Source organism: Oncorhynchus gorbuscha, linkage group LG19, assembly GCF_021184085.1.
Source record: "Oncorhynchus gorbuscha isolate QuinsamMale2020 ecotype Even-year linkage group LG19, OgorEven_v1.0, whole genome shotgun sequence".
In the NCBI taxonomy this organism is placed as follows: Eukaryota; Metazoa; Chordata; class Actinopteri; order Salmoniformes; family Salmonidae; genus Oncorhynchus; species Oncorhynchus gorbuscha.
In genome coordinates, this window is record NC_060191.1 from 619,956 (window position 1) to 638,095 (window position 18,140).

At 47.2% G+C, this 18,140-nt stretch overlaps 1 pseudogene; it reads left to right on the forward strand.

Moving 5' to 3' along the window:
- Window positions 1–15,762, forward strand: part of LOC124005700 — a 43,404-nt pseudogene extending 27,642 nt beyond the window's left edge.
- The last annotated feature ends 2,378 nt before the right edge of the window (window positions 15,763–18,140 follow it).

Genomic DNA, 18,140 nt, shown 5'->3' on the forward strand with positions numbered 1-18,140 from the left:
TATGGACAGCAACGTGTACAGTATGGACAGCAACGTGTACAGTATGGACAGCAACGTGTACAGTATGGACAGCAACGTGTACAGTATGGACAGCAACGTGGACAGTAGTGTGGACAGCAACGTGGACAGCAACGTGGACAGTAGTGTGGACAGCAACGTGGACAGTAGTGTGGACAGCAACGTGGACAACAACATGTACGGTATGGACAGTAACGTGGACAGCAACATGTACAGTATGGACAGCAACGTGTACGGTATGGACAGCAACGTGGACAGCAATGTGTACAGTATGGACAGCAACATGTACAGTATGGACAGCAACATGTACAGTATGGACAGCAACATGTACAGTATGGACCGTAACGTGGACAGCAACATGTACAGTATGGACAGTAACGTGTACAGTATGGACAGCAACGTGGACAGCAACGTTTACAGTATGGACAGCAACGTGGACAGCAACATGTACAGTATGGAAAGTAACGTACAGTATGGACCGCAACGTGTACGGTATGGACAGCAACGTGGACAGCAACATGTACAGTATGGACAGCAACATGTACAGTATGGACAGTAACATGTACAGTATGGACAGTAACGTGGACAGCAACATGTACAGTATGGACAGCAACGTGGACAGCAACATGTACAGTATGGACAGCAACATGTACAGTATGGACAGCAACATGTACAGTATGGACCGTAACGTGGACAGCAACATGTACAGTATGGACAGTAACGTGTACAGTATGGACAGCAATGTGGACAGCAACATTTACAGTATGGACAGCAACGTGGACAGCAACATGTACAGTATGGACAGTAACGTGGACAGCAACATGTACAGTATGGACAGCAACGTGTACGGTATGGACCGCAACGTGGACAGCAACATGTACAGTATGGACAGCAACATGTACAGTATGGACAGTAACATGTACAGTATGGACAGTAACGTGGACAGCAACATGTACAGTATGGACAGCAACATGTACAGTATGGACAGCAACGTGGACAGCAACGTTTACAGTATGGACAGCAACGTGGACAGCAACATGTACAGTATGGAAAGTAACGTACAGTATGGACCGCAACGTGTACGGTATGGACAGCAACGTGGACAGCAACATGTACAGTATGGACAGCAACATGTACAGTATGGACAGTAACATGTACAGTATGGACAGTAACGTGGACAGCAACATGTACAGTATGGACAGCAACGTGGACAGCAACATGTACAGTATGGACAGCAACATGTACAGTATGGACAGCAACATGTACAGTATGGACCGTAACATGTACAGTATGGACCGTAACGTGGACAGCAACATGTACAGTATGGACAGTAACGTGTACAGTATGGACAGCAATGTGGACAGCAACATTTACAGTATGGACAGCAACGTGGACAGCAACATGTACAGTATGGACAGTAACGTGGACAGCAACATGTACAGTATGGACAGCAACGTGTACGGTATGGACCGCAACGTGGACAGCAACATGTACAGTATGGACAGCAACATGTACAGTATGGACAGTAACGTGGACAGCAACATGTACAGTATGGACAGCAACATGTACAGTATGGACAGTAACGTACAGTATGGACAGCAACGTGTACAGTATGGACAGCAACCTGTACAGTATGGACAGCAACGTACAGTATGGACAGCAACGTGGACAGCAACATGTACAGTATGGACAGCAATGTGGACAGTATGGACAGTAACATACAGTATGGACAGCAAGGTGTATGGTATGGACAGCAATTTGTACAGTATGGACAGCAACGTACAGTATGGACAGCAACGTGGACAGCAACATGTACAGTATTGACAGCAACATGTACAGTATTGAAAGTAACGTACAGTATGGACAGCAACGTGTACGGTATGGACAGCAACGTGGACAGCAACATGTACAGTATGGACAGCAACGTGGACAGCAACATGTACAGTATGGACAGCAACGTGGACAGCAACATGTACAGTATGGACAGTAACGTGGACAGCAACATGTACGGTATGGACAGCAACATGTACGGTATGGACAGCAACGTACAGCATGGACAGCAAGGTGTACGGTATGGACAGCAAGGTGTACGGTATGGACAGCAATGTGGAAGCAAGGTGTACAGTATGGACAGGAAGGTGTACAGTATGGACAGGAAGGTGTACAGTATGGACAGGAAGGTGTACAGTATGGACAGGAAGGTGTACAGTATGGACAGGAAGGTGTACAGTATGGACAGGAAGGTGTACAGTATGGACAGGAAGGTGTACAGTATGGACAGCAACGTCTACGGTGTGTACTGAATGGACAGCAAGGTGTACGGTATGGACAGCAATGTGGACAGCAACGTGTACTGTATGGACAGCAACATGTACAGTATGGATAGCAAGGTGTACGGTATGGACAGCAACATGGTCAGCAATGTGGACAGCAACCTGTACGGTATGGACAGCAACGTGCACGGTAGTGTGGACAGCAACGTGGACGGTAGTGTGGACAGCAACGTGGACGGTAGTATGGACAGCAACGTGCACGGTATGGACAGCAATGTGCACGGTATAGACAGCAAGGTGTACGGTATGGACAGCAACGTGGACAGCAACATGTACAGTATGGACAGCAACACGTACAGTATGGACAGTAACATACAGTATGGACAGCAATTTGTACAGTATGGACAGCAACGTGGACAGCAACATGTACAGTATGGAAAGTAACGTACAGTATGGACCGCAACGTGTACGGTATGGACAGCAACGTGGACAGCAACATGTACAGTATGGAAAGTAACGTACAGTATGGACAGCAACGTGTACAGTATGGACAGCAACGTGTACAGTATGGACAGCAACGTGTACAGTATGGACAGCAACGTGTACAGTATGGACAGCAACGTGTACAGTATGGACAGCAACGTGTACAGTATGGACAGCAACGTGGACAGTAGTGTGGACAGCAACGTGGACAGTAGTGTGGACAGCAACGTGGACAACAACATGTACGGTATGGACAGTAACGTGGACAGCAACATGTACAGTATGGACAGCAACGTGTACGGTATGGACAGCAACGTGGACAGCAACATGTACAGTATGGACAGCAACATGTACAGTATGGACAGCAACATGTACAGTATGGACCGTAACGTGGACAGCAACATGTACAGTATGGACAGTAACGTGTACAGTATGGACAGCAACGTGGACAGCAACATTTACAGTATGGACAGCAACGTGGACAGCAACATGCACAGTATGGAAAGTAATGTACAGTATGGACCGCAACGTGTACGGTATGGACAGCAACGTGGACAGCAACATGTACAGTATGGACAGCAACATGTACAGTATGGACAGTAACATGTACAGTATGGACAGTAACGTGGACAGCAACATGTACAGTATGGACAGTAACGTACAGTATGGACAGCAACGTGTACGGTATGGACAGCAACGTGTACAGTATGGACAGCAACCTGTACAGTATGGACAGCAACGTACAGTATGGACAGCAACATGTACAGTATGGACAGCAATGTGGACAGTATGGACAGTAACATACAGTATGGACAGCAAGGTGTATGGTATGGACAGCAATTTGTACAGTATGGACAGCAACGTACAGTATGGACAGCAACGTGGACAGCAACATGTACAGTATTGACAGCAACATGTACAGTATTGAAAGTAACGTACAGTATGGACAGCAACGTGTACGGTATGGACAGCAACGTGGACAGCAACATGTACAGTATGGACAGCAACGTGGACAGCAACATGTACAGTATGGACAGCAACGTGGACAGCAACATGTACAGTATGGACAGCAACGTGTACAGCAACATGTACGGTATGGACAGCAACGTACAGCAACATGTACGGTATGGACAGCAACGTACAGCATGGTGTACGGTATGGACAGCAAGGTGTACAGTATGGACAGGAAGGTGTACAGTATGGACAGGAAGGTGTACAGTATGGACAGGAAGGTGTACAGTATGGACAGGAAGGTGTACAGTATGGACAGCAACGTCTACGGTGTGTACTGAATGGACAGCAACGTCTACGGTGTGTACTGTATGGACAGCAACGTCTACGGTGTGTACTGTATGGACAGCAAGGTGTACGGTATGGACAGCAAGGTGTACGGTATGGACAGCAATGTGGACAGCAACGTGTACTGTATGGACAGCAACATGTACAGTATGGATAGCAAGGTGTACGGTATGGACAGCAACATGGTCAGCAATGTGGACAGCAACCTGTACGGTATGGACAGCAACGTGCACGGTAGTGTGGACAGCTACGTGGACGGTAGTGTGGACAGCAACGTGGACGGTAGTATGGACAGCAATGTGCACGGTATGGACAGCAATGTGCACGGTATAGACAGCAAGGTGTACGGTATGGACAGCAACGTGGACAGCAACATGTACAGTATGGACAGCAACACGTACAGTATGGACAGTAACATACAGTATGGACAGCAAGGTGTATGGTATGGACAGCAATTTGTACAGTATGGACAGCAACATGTACAGTATGGACAGCAACGTGGACAGCAACATGTACAGTATGGAAAGTAACGTACAGTATGGACCGCAACGTGTACAGTATGGACAGCAACGTGGACAGCAACATGTACAGTATGGAAAGTAACGTACAGTATGGACAGCAACGTGTACAGTATGGACGGCAACGTGTACAGTATGGACGGCAACGTGTACGGTATGGACGGCAACGTGTACGGTATGGACGGCAACGTGTACGGTATGGACGGCAACGTGTACGGTATGGACGGCAACGTGTACAGTATGGACGGCAACGTGTACAGTATGGACGGCAACGTGTACAGTATGGACAGCAACGTGTACAGTATGGACAGCAAGGTGTACAGTATGGACAGCAAGGTGTACGGTATGGACAGCAAGGTGTACGGTATGGACAGCAAGGTGTACGGTTTGGACAGCAAGGTGTACGGTATGGACAGCAAGGTGTACGGTATGGACAGCAAGGTGTACGGTATGGACAGCAAGGTGTACGGTGTGTACTGTATGGACAGCAACCTGTACAGTATGGACAGCAAGGTGTACGGTATGGACAGCAAGGTGTACGGTATGGACAGCAATGTGGACAGCAACGTGTACTGTATGGACAGCAACATGTACAGTATGGATAGCAAGGTGTACGGTATGGACAGCAACATGGTCAGCAATGTGGACAGCAACGTGTACAGTATGGACAGCAATGTGGACAGCAACCTGTACGGTATGGACAGTAGTGTGGACAGCAACGTGGACGGTAGTGTGGACAGCAACGTGGACGGTAGTGTGGACAGCAACGTGGACGGTAGTGTGGACAGCAGCGTGGACGGTAGTGTAGACAGCAACGTGGACGGTATGGACAGCAAGGTGTATGGTATGGACAGCAACGTGGACAGCAATATGTACAGTATGGACAGCAACGTGCAACGTGGACAGCAACACGTACAGTATGGACAGTAACGTACAGTATGGACAGTAACGTACAGTATGGACAGCAAGGTGTACGGTATGGACAGCAAGGTGGACAGCAACATGTACAGTATGGACAGCAACGTGGACAGCAACACGTACAGTATGGACAGTAACGTACAGTATGGACAGTAACGTACAGTATGGACAGCAACGTCTACGGTGTGTACTGAATGGACAGCAACGTGTACGGTATGGACGGCAACGTGGACAGTACGGACGGCAACGTGGACAGTACGGACGGCAACGTGGACAGTACGGACGGCAACGTGGACAGTACGGACGGCAACGTGGACAGTGTGTACTGAATGGACAGCAAGGTGGACAGCAACACGTACAGTATGGACAGTAACGTACAGTATGGACAACAACATGTACGGTATGGACAGCAACGTGTATTGTTTGTACGGTATGGACAGCAAGGTGTACGGTATGGACAGCAACATGGACAGCAACATGTACAGTATGGACAGCAAGGTGGACAGCAACATGTACAGTATGGACAGTAACGTACAGTATGGACAGCAAGGTGTACGGTATGGACAGCAATTTGTACAGTATGGACAGCAACATGTACAGTATGGACAGTAACGTGGACAGCAACATGTACAGTATGGACAGGAAGGTGTACAGTATGGACCGCAACGTGTACGGTATGGACAGCAACGTGGACAGCAACATGTACAGTATGGACAGCAACATGTACAGTATGGACAGCAACATGTACAGTATGGACAGTAACATGTACAGTATGGACAGTAACGTGGACAGCAACATGTACAGTATGGACAGTAACGTACAGTATGGACAGCAACATGTACGGTATGGACAGCAACGTGTACAGTATGGACAGCAACCTGTACAGTATGGACAGCAACGTACAGTATGGACAGCAACGTGGACAGCAACATGTACAGTATGGACAGCAATGTGTACAGTATGGACAGGAAGGTGTACAGTATGGACAGCAACGTCTACGGTGTGTACTGAATGGACAGCAAGGTGTACGGTATGGACAGCAAGGTGTACGGTATGGACAGCAATGTGGACAGCAACGTGTACTGTATGGACAGCAACATGTACAGTATGGATAGCAAGGTGTACGGTATGGACAGCAACATGGTCAGCAATGTGGACAGCAACCTGTACGGTATGGACAGCAACGTGGACGGTAGTGTGGACAGCAACGTGGACGGTAGTGTGGACAGCAACGTGGACGGTAGTATGGACAGCAACGTGCACGGTATGGACAGCAATGTGCACGGTATAGACAGCAAGGTGTACGGTATGGACAGCAACGTGGACAGCAACATGTACAGTATGGACAGCAACATGTACAGTATGGACAGCAACACGTACAGTATGGACAGTAACATACAGTACGGACAGCAAGGTGTATGGTATGGACAGCAATTTGTACAGTATGGACAGCAACGTGGACAGCAACATGTACAGTATGGAAAGTAACGTACAGTATGGACCGCAACGTGTACGGTATGGACAGCAACGTGGACAGCAACATGTACAGTATGGAAAGTAACGTACAGTATGGACAGCAACGTGTACAGTATGGACAGCAACGTGTACAGTATGGACAGCAACGTGTACAGTATGGACAGCAACGTGTACAGTATGGACAGCAACGTGTACAGTATGGACAGCAACGTGTACAGTATGGACAGCAACGTGGACAGTAGTGTGGACAGCAACGTGGACAGTAGTGTGGACAGCAACGTGGACAGTAGTGTGGACAGCAACGTGGACAGTAGTGTGGACAGCAACGTGGACAGTAGTGTGGACAGCAACGTGGACAGTAGTGTGGACAGCAACGTGGACAACAACATGTACGGTATGGACAGCAACGTGGACAGCAACATGTACAGTATGGACAGTAACGTGGACAGCAACATGTACAGTATGGACAGCAACGTGTACGGTATGGACAGCAACGTGGACAGCAACATGTACAGTATGGACAGTAACGTGGACAGCAACATGTACAGTATGGACAGCAACGTGTACGGTATGGACTGCAACGTGGACAGTACGGACGGCAACGTGGACAGTACGGACGGCAACGTGGACAGTACGGACGGCAACGTGGACAGTACGGACGGCAACGTGGACAGTACGGACGGCAACGTGGACAGTACGGACGGCAACGTGGACAGTGTGTACTGAATGGACAGCAAGGTGGACAGCAACACGTACAGTATGGACAGTAACGTACAGTATGGACAACAACATGTACGGTATGGACAGCAACGTGTATTGTTTGTACGGTATGGACAGCAAGGTGTACGGTATGGACAGCAACATGGACAGCAACATGTACAGTATGGACAGCAACGTACAGTATGGACAGCAAGGTGGACAGCAACATGTACAGTATGGACAGTAACGTACAGTATGGACAGCAAGGTGTACGGTATGGACAGCAATTTGTACAGTATGGACAGCAACATGTACAGTATGGACAGTAACGTGGACAGCAACATGTACAGTATGGACAGGAAGGTGTACAGTATGGACCGCAACGTGTACGGTATGGACAGCAACGTGGACAGCAACATGTACAGTATGGACAGCAACATGTACAGTATGGACAGTAACATGTACAGTATGGACAGTAATGTGGACAGCAACATGTACAGTATGGACAGCAACATGTACGGTATGGACAGCAACATGTACGGTATGGACAGCAACGTGTACAGTATGGACAGCAACCTGTACAGTATGGACAGCAACGTACAGTATGGACAGCAACGTGGACAGCAACATGTACAGTATGGACAGCAATGTGTACAGTATGGACAGGAAGGTGTACAGTATGGACAGCAACGTCTACGGTGTGTACTGAATGGACAGCAAGGTGTACGGTATGGACAGCAAGGTGTACGGTATGGACAGCAATGTGGACAGCAACGTGTACTGTATGGACAGCAACATGTACAGTATGGATAGCAAGGTGTACGGTATGGACAGCAACATGGTCAGCAATGTGGACAGCAACCTGTACGGTATGGACAGCAACGTGCACGGTAGTGTGGACAGCAACGTGGACGGTAGTGTGGACAGCAACGTGGACGGTAGTATGGACAGCAACGTGCACGGTATGGACAGCAATGTGCACGGTATAGACAGCAAGGTGTACGGTATGGACAGCAACGTGGACAGCAACATGTACAGTATGGACAGCAACACGTACAGTATGGACAGTAACATACAGTATGGACAGCAAGGTGTATGGTATGGACAGCAATTTGTACAGTATGGACAGCAACGTGGACAGCAACATGTACAGTATGGAAAGTAACGTACAGTATGGACCGCAACGTGTACGGTATGGACAGCAACGTGGACAGCAACATGTACAGTATGGAAAGTAACGTACAGTATGGACAGCAACGTGTACAGTATGGACAGCAACGTGTACAGTATGGACAGCAACGTGGACAGTAGTGTGGACAGCAACGTGGACAGTAGTGTGGACAGCAACGTGGACAGTAGTGTGGACAGCAACGTGGACAGTAGTGTGGACAGCAACATTTACAGTATGGACAGCAACGTGGACAACAACATGTACGGTATGGACAGCAACGTGGACAGCAACATGTACAGTATGGACAGTAACGTGGACAGCAACATGTACAGTATGGACAGCAACGTGTACGGTATGGACAGCAACGTGGACAGCAACATGTACAGTATGGACAGCAACATGTACAGTATGGACAGCAACATGTACAGTATGGACCGTAACGTGGACAGCAACATGTACAGTATGGACAGTAACGTGTACAGTATGGACAGCAACGTGGACAGCAACATTTACAGTATGGACAGCAACGTGGACAGCAACATGTACAGTATGGAAAGTAACGTACAGTATGGACCGCAACGTGTACGGTATGGACAGCAACGTGGACAGCAACATGTACAGTATGGACAGCAACATGTACAGTATGGACAGTAACATGTACAGTATGGACAGTAACGTGGACAGTATGGACAGTAACGTGGACAGCAACATGTACAGTATGGACAGTAACGTACAGTATGGACAGCAACATGTACGGTATGGACAGCAACGTGTACAGTATGGACAGCAACCTGTACAGTATGGACAGCAACGTACAGTATGGACAGCAACGTGGACAGCAACATGTACAGTATGGACAGCAATGTGGACAGTATGGACAGTAACATACAGTATGGACAGCAAGGTGTATGGTATGGACAGCAATTTGTACAGTATGGACAGCAACGTACAGTATGGACAGCAACGTGGACAGCAACATGTACAGTATGGACAGCAACGTGGACAGCAACATGTACAGTATGGACAGCAACGTGGACAGCAACATGTACGGTATGGACAGCAACGTACAGCATGGTGTACGGTATGGACAGCAAGGTGTACGGTATGGACAGCAACGTGTACGGTTTGGACAGCAAGGTGTACGGTATGGACAGCAAGGTGTACGGTATGGACAGCAAGGTGTACGGTATGGACAGCAAGGTGTACGGTATGGACAGCAAGGTGTACGGTATGGACAGCAAGGTCTACGGTGTGTACTGTATGGACAGCAACCTGTACAGTATGGACAGCAAGGTGTACGGTATGGACAGCAAGGTGTACGGTATGGACAGCAATGTGGACAGCAACGTGTACTGTATGGACAGCAACATGTACAGTATGGATAGCAAGGTGTACGGTATGGACTGCAACATGGTCAGCAATGTGGACAGCAACGTGTACAGTATGGACAGCAATGTGGACAGCAACCTGTACGGTATGGACAGTAGTGTGGACAGCAACGTGGACGGTAGTGTGGACAGCAACGTGGACGGTAGTGTGGACAGCAACGTGGACGGTAGTGTGGACAGCAAAGTGGACGGTAGTGTGGACAGCAGCGTGGACGGTAGTGTAGACAGCAACGTGGACGGTATGGACAGCAAGGTGTATGGTATGGACAGCAACGTGGACAGCAATATGTACAGTATGGACAGCAACGTGCAACGTGGACAGCAACACGTACAGTATGGACAGTAACGTACAGTATGGACAGCAAGGTGTACGGTATGGACAGCAAGGTGGACAGCAACATGTACAGTATGGACAGCAACGTGGACAGCAACATGTACAGTATGGACAGTAACGTACAGTATGGACAGCAACGTCTACGGTGTGTACTGAATGGACAGCAACGTGTACGGTATGGACTGCAACGTGGACAGTATGGACGGCAACGTGGACAGTACGGACGGCAACGTGGACAGTACGGACGGCAACGTGGACAGTACGGACGGCAACGTGGACAGTACGGACGGCAACGTGGACAGTACGGACGGCAACGTGGACAGTGTGTACTGAATGGACAGCAAGGTGGACAGCAACACGTACAGTATGGACAGTAACGTACAGTATGGACAACAACATGTACGGTATGGACAGCAACGTGTATTGTTTGTACGGTATGGACAGCAAGGTGTACGGTATGGACAGCAACATGGACAGCAACATGTACAGTATGGACAGTAACGTGGACAGCAACATGTACAGTATGGACAGCAACGTGTACGGTATGGACAGCAACGTGGACAGCAACATGTACAGTATGGACAGCAACATGTACAGTATGGACAGCAACGTGGACAGCAACGTGTACAGTATGGACAGCAACGTACAGTATGGACAGCAAGGTGGACAGCAACATGTACAGTATGGACAGTAACGTACAGTATGGACAGCAAGGTGTACGGTATGGACAGCAATTTGTACAGTATGGACAGCAACATGTACAGTATGGACAGTAACGTGGACAGCAACATGTACAGTATGGACAGTAACGTGGACAGCAACATGGACAGTAACGTACAGTATGGACAGCAAGGTCTACGGTATGGACAGCAAGGTCTACGGTATGGACAGCAACGTGTACAGTATGGACAGCAATGTGGACAGTATGGACAGCAACGTGTACGGTATGAACAGCAATGTGGACAGCAACGTGTACAGTATGGACAGCAACATGTACAGTATGGACAGCAACGTGTACAGTATGGACAGCAACGTGTACAGTATGGACAGCAACGTGTACGGTATGGACAGCAACGTGAACGGTATGGACAGTAATGTGGACAGTATGGACAGCAACGTGGACTGCAAGGTGTACTGGATGTGCAGCAACGTGTACAGTATGGACAGCAACATGTACAGTATGGATAGCAAGGTGTACGGTATGGACAGCAACATGGACAGCAAGGTGTACTGGATGTGCAGCAACGTGGACAGCAACGTGTACAGTATGGACAGCAATGTGGACAGTAGTGTGGACAGCAACGTGGACGGTAGTGTGGACAGCAACGTGGACGGTAGTGTGGACAGCAACGTGGATAGCAATGTGAACAGCCTGTACAGTATGGACAGCAATGTGTACAGTATGGACAGCAATGTCTACGGTATGGACAGCAACGTGTACGGTATGGACAGCAATATGGACAGCAACGTGTACAGTGTGGACAGCAACGTGTACATTATGGTCAGCAACGTGTACCGTACGGAGAACGAACGTGTACGGTATGGACAGCAAACGTGGACAGCAACGTGTACCGTACGGACAGCAAAATGAATAGCAACGTGTACTGTGTGGACAGCAACGTGTACGGTAAGAACAGCAATGTTGACAGCAACGTGTACGGTACGGACAGCAACGTGTACGGTAAAGACAGCAACGTGTACGGTACGGACAGCAACGTGTACGGTACGGACAGCAACGTGTACGGTACGGACAGCAACGTGTACGGTACGGACAGCAACGTGTACGGTACGGACAGCAACGTGTACGGTACGGACAGCAACGTGTACGGTACGGACAGCAACGTGTAAGGTACGGACAGCAACGTGTAAGGTACGGACAGCAACGTGTAAGGTACGGACAGCAACGTGTAAGGTACGGACAGCAACGTGACTCACGGACAGCCTGTACGGTCTTGACTCACAACCTGTATAGTGAGTACTAAGTACTTGCTACTTAATGCAACTAATTTATGCCAACTCATTAATGTTGTGTATATTGTATTTGTTGACAGCTGTGCTCCAGAAGTACCTGGACAACTACGACCTGAGCATTAAGGTGATCTACATCCTGGGTACTCTGAGCTTCTCCCTGGGAACTGCAGTCATGGCGATCTTCCGTAACGTCTACGTTGCCATGGTGATGATCAGCACCATGGGCATCATCTCCATGAGTATCTCCTACTGCCCCTATGCTCTGCTGGGCCAGTATCACGAGAACAAGCAGGTGAGGATCACTGTGGAGCACCATAGATCACTATACACGGAGTGCACAAAACATTAGGAACACCCCCCTTTGGGTGGTGGACCATTCTTTAAACATTCCCTCAATGTGTGAAGCCAATGCCGAAAGCCCTGTAGTGTAGCTGAGCCGGTACATAAATTCTGTCTCACATCCTTTCTATTAAATGGTAACAGAAATACATGTCCGCATGTCTTGTAGGGTTAAATTAGACCATACACTGAGAATACCAAACATTAGGAACACCTCAACAGCCTCAATTCATTGGGACATTGGGACATGGACTCCACAAGGTGTTAAAAGCGTTCCACAGGGATGCTGACCCATGTTGACTCCAATGCTTCCCACAGTTGTCAAGTTGGGTGATACACACAGGAAACTGCTGAGCATGAAAAGCCCAGCAGCGTTGCAGTTCTTGACTCAAACCGGTGCGCCTGACACCTACTACCATACCCCGTTCAAAAGCACTTAAATCTTTTGTCTTGCCCATTGACCCTCTGAATGGCACACACACAATCTATGTCTCAATTGTCTCAAGGATTAAAAATCCTTAGAAAGAAAGGAGGACCAAGGCACTCTTCATATAATTATTTAAAATGCCATTTTGTATGGCATGTTCAATGAAAACAAAGTTTAAACTCTCTGTTTCGGCTGCATGGCCTTCGTCTTCAACATGTCTCCATCTACACTGTTTGAAGTTGATTTAATATCAATAAGGGATCATAGCTTTCACCTGGATTCACCTGGTCAGTCTATGTCATAGAAAGAGCAGGTGTTCTTAATGTTTTGTACACTCAGTGTAGATCTTAACAGACCTAGTTAGTAGACGCTGCCAGTAGCATGAGAACAAGGATGTCGGTACACTTTCAAAGGGGTCATATTGTTAATAAAAACAACTTGATATGATGTTGATCATTCTAGGCCAATGTGATGATAACTGAGTTAGACTATTACCTAGTTCCAATCTTTGGACTGATGTGAGAGATGAGTAAAAACAGGTAATTTCTTCCCCCCTCTGTCTCTACCGCAGTACATCCACCACAGTCCGGGGAAGTCGCGGCGAGGCTTCGGCATCGACTGTGCCATACTGTCGTGCCAGGTGTACATTGCCCAGATCCTAGTGGCGTCTGCACTGAGCACGGTGGTGGACGCGGTGGGTAGCGTGCGAGTCATCCCAATGATGGCCTCTGGAGGCTCCTTCCTGGGCTTCCTCACCTCCACCTTCCTGGTCATCTACCCAGACTCCTCCACTCCCACCACTACGCAGGACCAGGAGGGGTATGGAGTTGAGGGGGCTCCGGCCCTGGTGGCCCCAGAACCAGGCCCCTGTGCTAGCAGTATGCAGGAGCCAGTAGTCCTTCTCAAAACGTCTCCTAAGGGCAGCAGCAGCACGGCACACTACGAGTCCACTATTTAACAAAGAAGAAGAGGGACTAGGACAAAATACTGGTGGCATTACAATAGTCATAAAGTGGCTTCCTCTCTTTGTCTCCTTTCTTTAATCTGCACAGACAGTGACCAAACCTTAACACTCACTAGTCACATGACTTCCAGTGGGATGGACTGTTCCAATTAACACGTTGTGCATTTCTTGACATATGGCTGTTTTTCTTTTCCTCCTGGGGTTCAAATGTTTGGTTTCACTGATTACGTCCCAAATAGCAACCTTTATAGTGCACTCTTTTTTAAAAAATTTTTATTTTTTACCTGGGTTCATAAGGCTCTGGTCAAATGTAGTGCACTAAATAGGGAATAGGGTGCCATTTGGGACTCATTCACAGTTTGAAAGGCCTGCAGGCCTTATCAGGAGTATCCACAATATCAGGAGGAGTATCCACCTCATTCACAGGATCTAATGCTGGACTCTCTTTTTTACTCATAGGATCTAATGCTGGACTCTTTTTCTTAAACGTAACTTGGACTTTTTCTGTAGATGGTTGTTTAGACTGCACATTAATATTTTCACTCCGTTTCTAAATTGAAAATATTTTTTATTGATTTTATTTTGTGATTGTACGAAATGTTTTGAGTGACCGATTTAACTTTTTTAGATCAAACTTAGTTTCCCCACAGACAGAATGTTATAGGAGTCCCTATGTTACTGTGACTCACTAAAGATGCTGCAGCCACAGAGGATCCAGTTCAGAACAATATAGGAGTCGCTCTGTTACTGTGACCTCACTAAAGATGCTGCAGCCACAGAGGATCCAGTTCAGAACAGTATGGGAGTCCCTATGTTACTGTGACCTCACTAAAGATGCTGCAGCCACAGAGGATCCAGTTCAGAACAGTATGGGAGTCCCTATGTTACTGTGACCTCACTAAAGATGCTGCAGCCACAGAGGATCCAGTTCAGAACAGTATGGGAGTACCTATGTTACTGTGACCTCACTAAAGATGCTGCAGCCACAGAGGATCCAGTTCAGAACAGTATGGGAGTCCCTATGTTACTGTGACCTCACGAAAGATGCTGCAGCCACAGAGGATCCAGTTCAGAACAGTATGGGAGTCCCTATGTTACTGTGACTCACTAAAGATGCTGCAGTCAGAGGATCCAGTTCAGAACAATATGGGAGTCCCTCTGTTACTGTGATCTCACTAAAGATGCTGCAGTCACAGAGGATCCAGTTCAGAACAGTATGGGAGTCCCTATGTTACTGTGACCTCACGAAAGATGCTGCAGCCACAGAGGATTCAGTTTAGAACAGTATGGGAGTCCCTATGTTACTGTGACCTCACGAAAGATGCTGCAGCCACAGAGGATCCAGTTTAGAACAGTATGGGAGTCCCTATGTTACTGTGACTCACTAAAGATGCTGCAGTCAGAGGATCCAGTTCAGAACAATATAGGAGTCACTCTGTTACTGTGACCTCACTAAAGATGCTGCAGTCACAGAGGATCCAGTTCAGAACAGTATGGGAGTCCCTATGTTACCGTGACCTCACTAAAGATGCTGCAGCCACAGAGGATCCAGTTCAGAACAATATGGGAGTCCCTCTGTTACTGTGACTCACTAAAGATGCTGCAGTCAGAGGATCCAGTTCAGAACAATATAGGAGTCACTCTGTTACTGTGACCTCACTAAAGATGCTGCAGTCACAGAGGATCCAGTTCAGAACAATATAGGAGGTGCTCTGTTACTGTGACCTCACTAAAGATGCTGCAGCCACAAGGATCCAGTTTAGAACAGTATGGGAGTCCCTATGTTACTATGACCTCACTAAAGATGCTGCAGTCAGAGGATCCAGTTCAGAACAATATAGGAGTCACTCTGTTACTGTGACCTCACTAAAGATGCTGCAGTCACAGAGGATCCAGTTCAGAACAATATAGGAGTCACTCTGTTACTGTGACCTCACTAAAGATGCTGCAGTCAAGGATCCAGTTCAGAACAATATGACAAGGTACTAATAGGTCAGTTTAGAACAGTATGGTCCCTATGTTACTGACCTCACTAAAGATGCTGCAGTCAGAGGATCCAGTTCAGAACAATATAGGAGTCACTCTTTACTGTGACCTCACTAAAGATGCTGCAGTCACAGAGGATCCAGTTCAGAACAATATAGGAGTCGGTCTCTTTTACTGTGACCTCATTATGCCACAGAGGATCCAGTTCAGAACAATATAGGAGTTGGTCTCTTTTACTGTGACCTCATTATGCTGCAGCTATCAAAGATCCAGTTTCAGAACAATATAGGATTCGCTGTTACTGTGACCTCACTAAGGGCGGCGGGGTAGCCTAGTGGTTAGAGTGTTGACCTCATTATGCCACAGAGGAACCAGTTCAGAACAATATAGGAGTCTGTCTCTTTTACTGTGACCTCATTATGCCACAGAGGATCCAGTTCAGAACAATATAGGAGTCAGTCTCTTTTACTGTGACCTCATTATGCCACAGAGGATCCAGTTCAGAACAATATAGGAGTCGGTCTCTTTTACTGTGACCTCACTATGCCACAGAGGATCCAGTTCAGGGTCAGTCAGTTACATTCCCTATTATAAACACCATCCACTAACTCTCTTCAGTCTATTGACATGTATATCATGAAAACACTCAGGGCTATTATACAGCACAGATGATATGATGTCCAGGTTACACCAAAAGTCCAAAGAACCATTCAGGATGTTCCTTTTTGTAGCTCACATTTGCCATTTACTGGGTTGAGAGGCCTATAGCCTACTGTTTACATGACAGAGTTGGATAAACACTATCAGCCTTAAGATAATCTAATGCTGAAGTGATGATGCTTACATTCTAACATATCAATATTTTAAAAAGGGAACATGTTGTCAACCTCTATTATGCTGCATGGAAGAATACTAGATTTCATACTACAACTAGTCATTACAAATGGTCTATGATCATAAGATGCCTTTGGGCCCATCCAGCATTGAAGAAACCCTACACTGTACTGTACTACAGTAAGTAGCCCTCTGTTGTTCTGAACCATCTGTTCCACAGGGTAACGCACAAGAAAGGATATTGCTCTGAATGTTTTTACATTTAACAACTGCAAAAGCTGCACTATAAAATTTGAGAGCTTTGAGAGGACAGTGTGTGTGTCATTATTTATCTGGCAGAACATTCATGCACATCTGTTGAGAAATCTGAGATGAAGTCCCAAACGGTGGTGCGGTACCTTTGTACCAGGCATGTACAACTAATGAGCTGTGTGCCTAGAAGGTCTTCCCAGGCCCAGAATGTTGGGTTTAGGAGTTGTTCCACCTACGTGAGGTGGTAGGCAGAGGGTGGTATTCACCAGGAACCAAATGGAAGTAAAGGGGTGGATACGGGGACGGACCTCACTGAATTTATCCAATCAAAAAGTGTCCTGTTGCAAAGCGTTTTGGAGGTGTTCTCAAATGAAGAGGATTCATCATCACATCCAGCAGAAACATCTGGCTCTAGAAAGTGGGAAAAGGAACTTTTGGTACATTTTTCTTTTCAACTGCTGTAATTTGAGAGGTTTGGTTGTAATGGGGAAAATATAAATGTCTAACTGGTTGTGAATAGTTTTAGTTTGGGAATGTGTGCAAATGAGAAATTAAATTGGTCACACTCAAGTTTCAATCTTTATAATATAAAGTATCTCAACATTTTGGTTTCAAAGTCGAGCAATGATTTTGTCAAAGTGGAAATGTTATATTCCCTCCCCTTCTGCTGTTGAGCTGTACAGACGTGTTATACCTTGTTAACAACTAACCACCTGACCCTGTTAACAACTAACCACCTGACCCTGTTAACAACTAACCACCTGACCCTGTTAACAACTAACCACCTGAC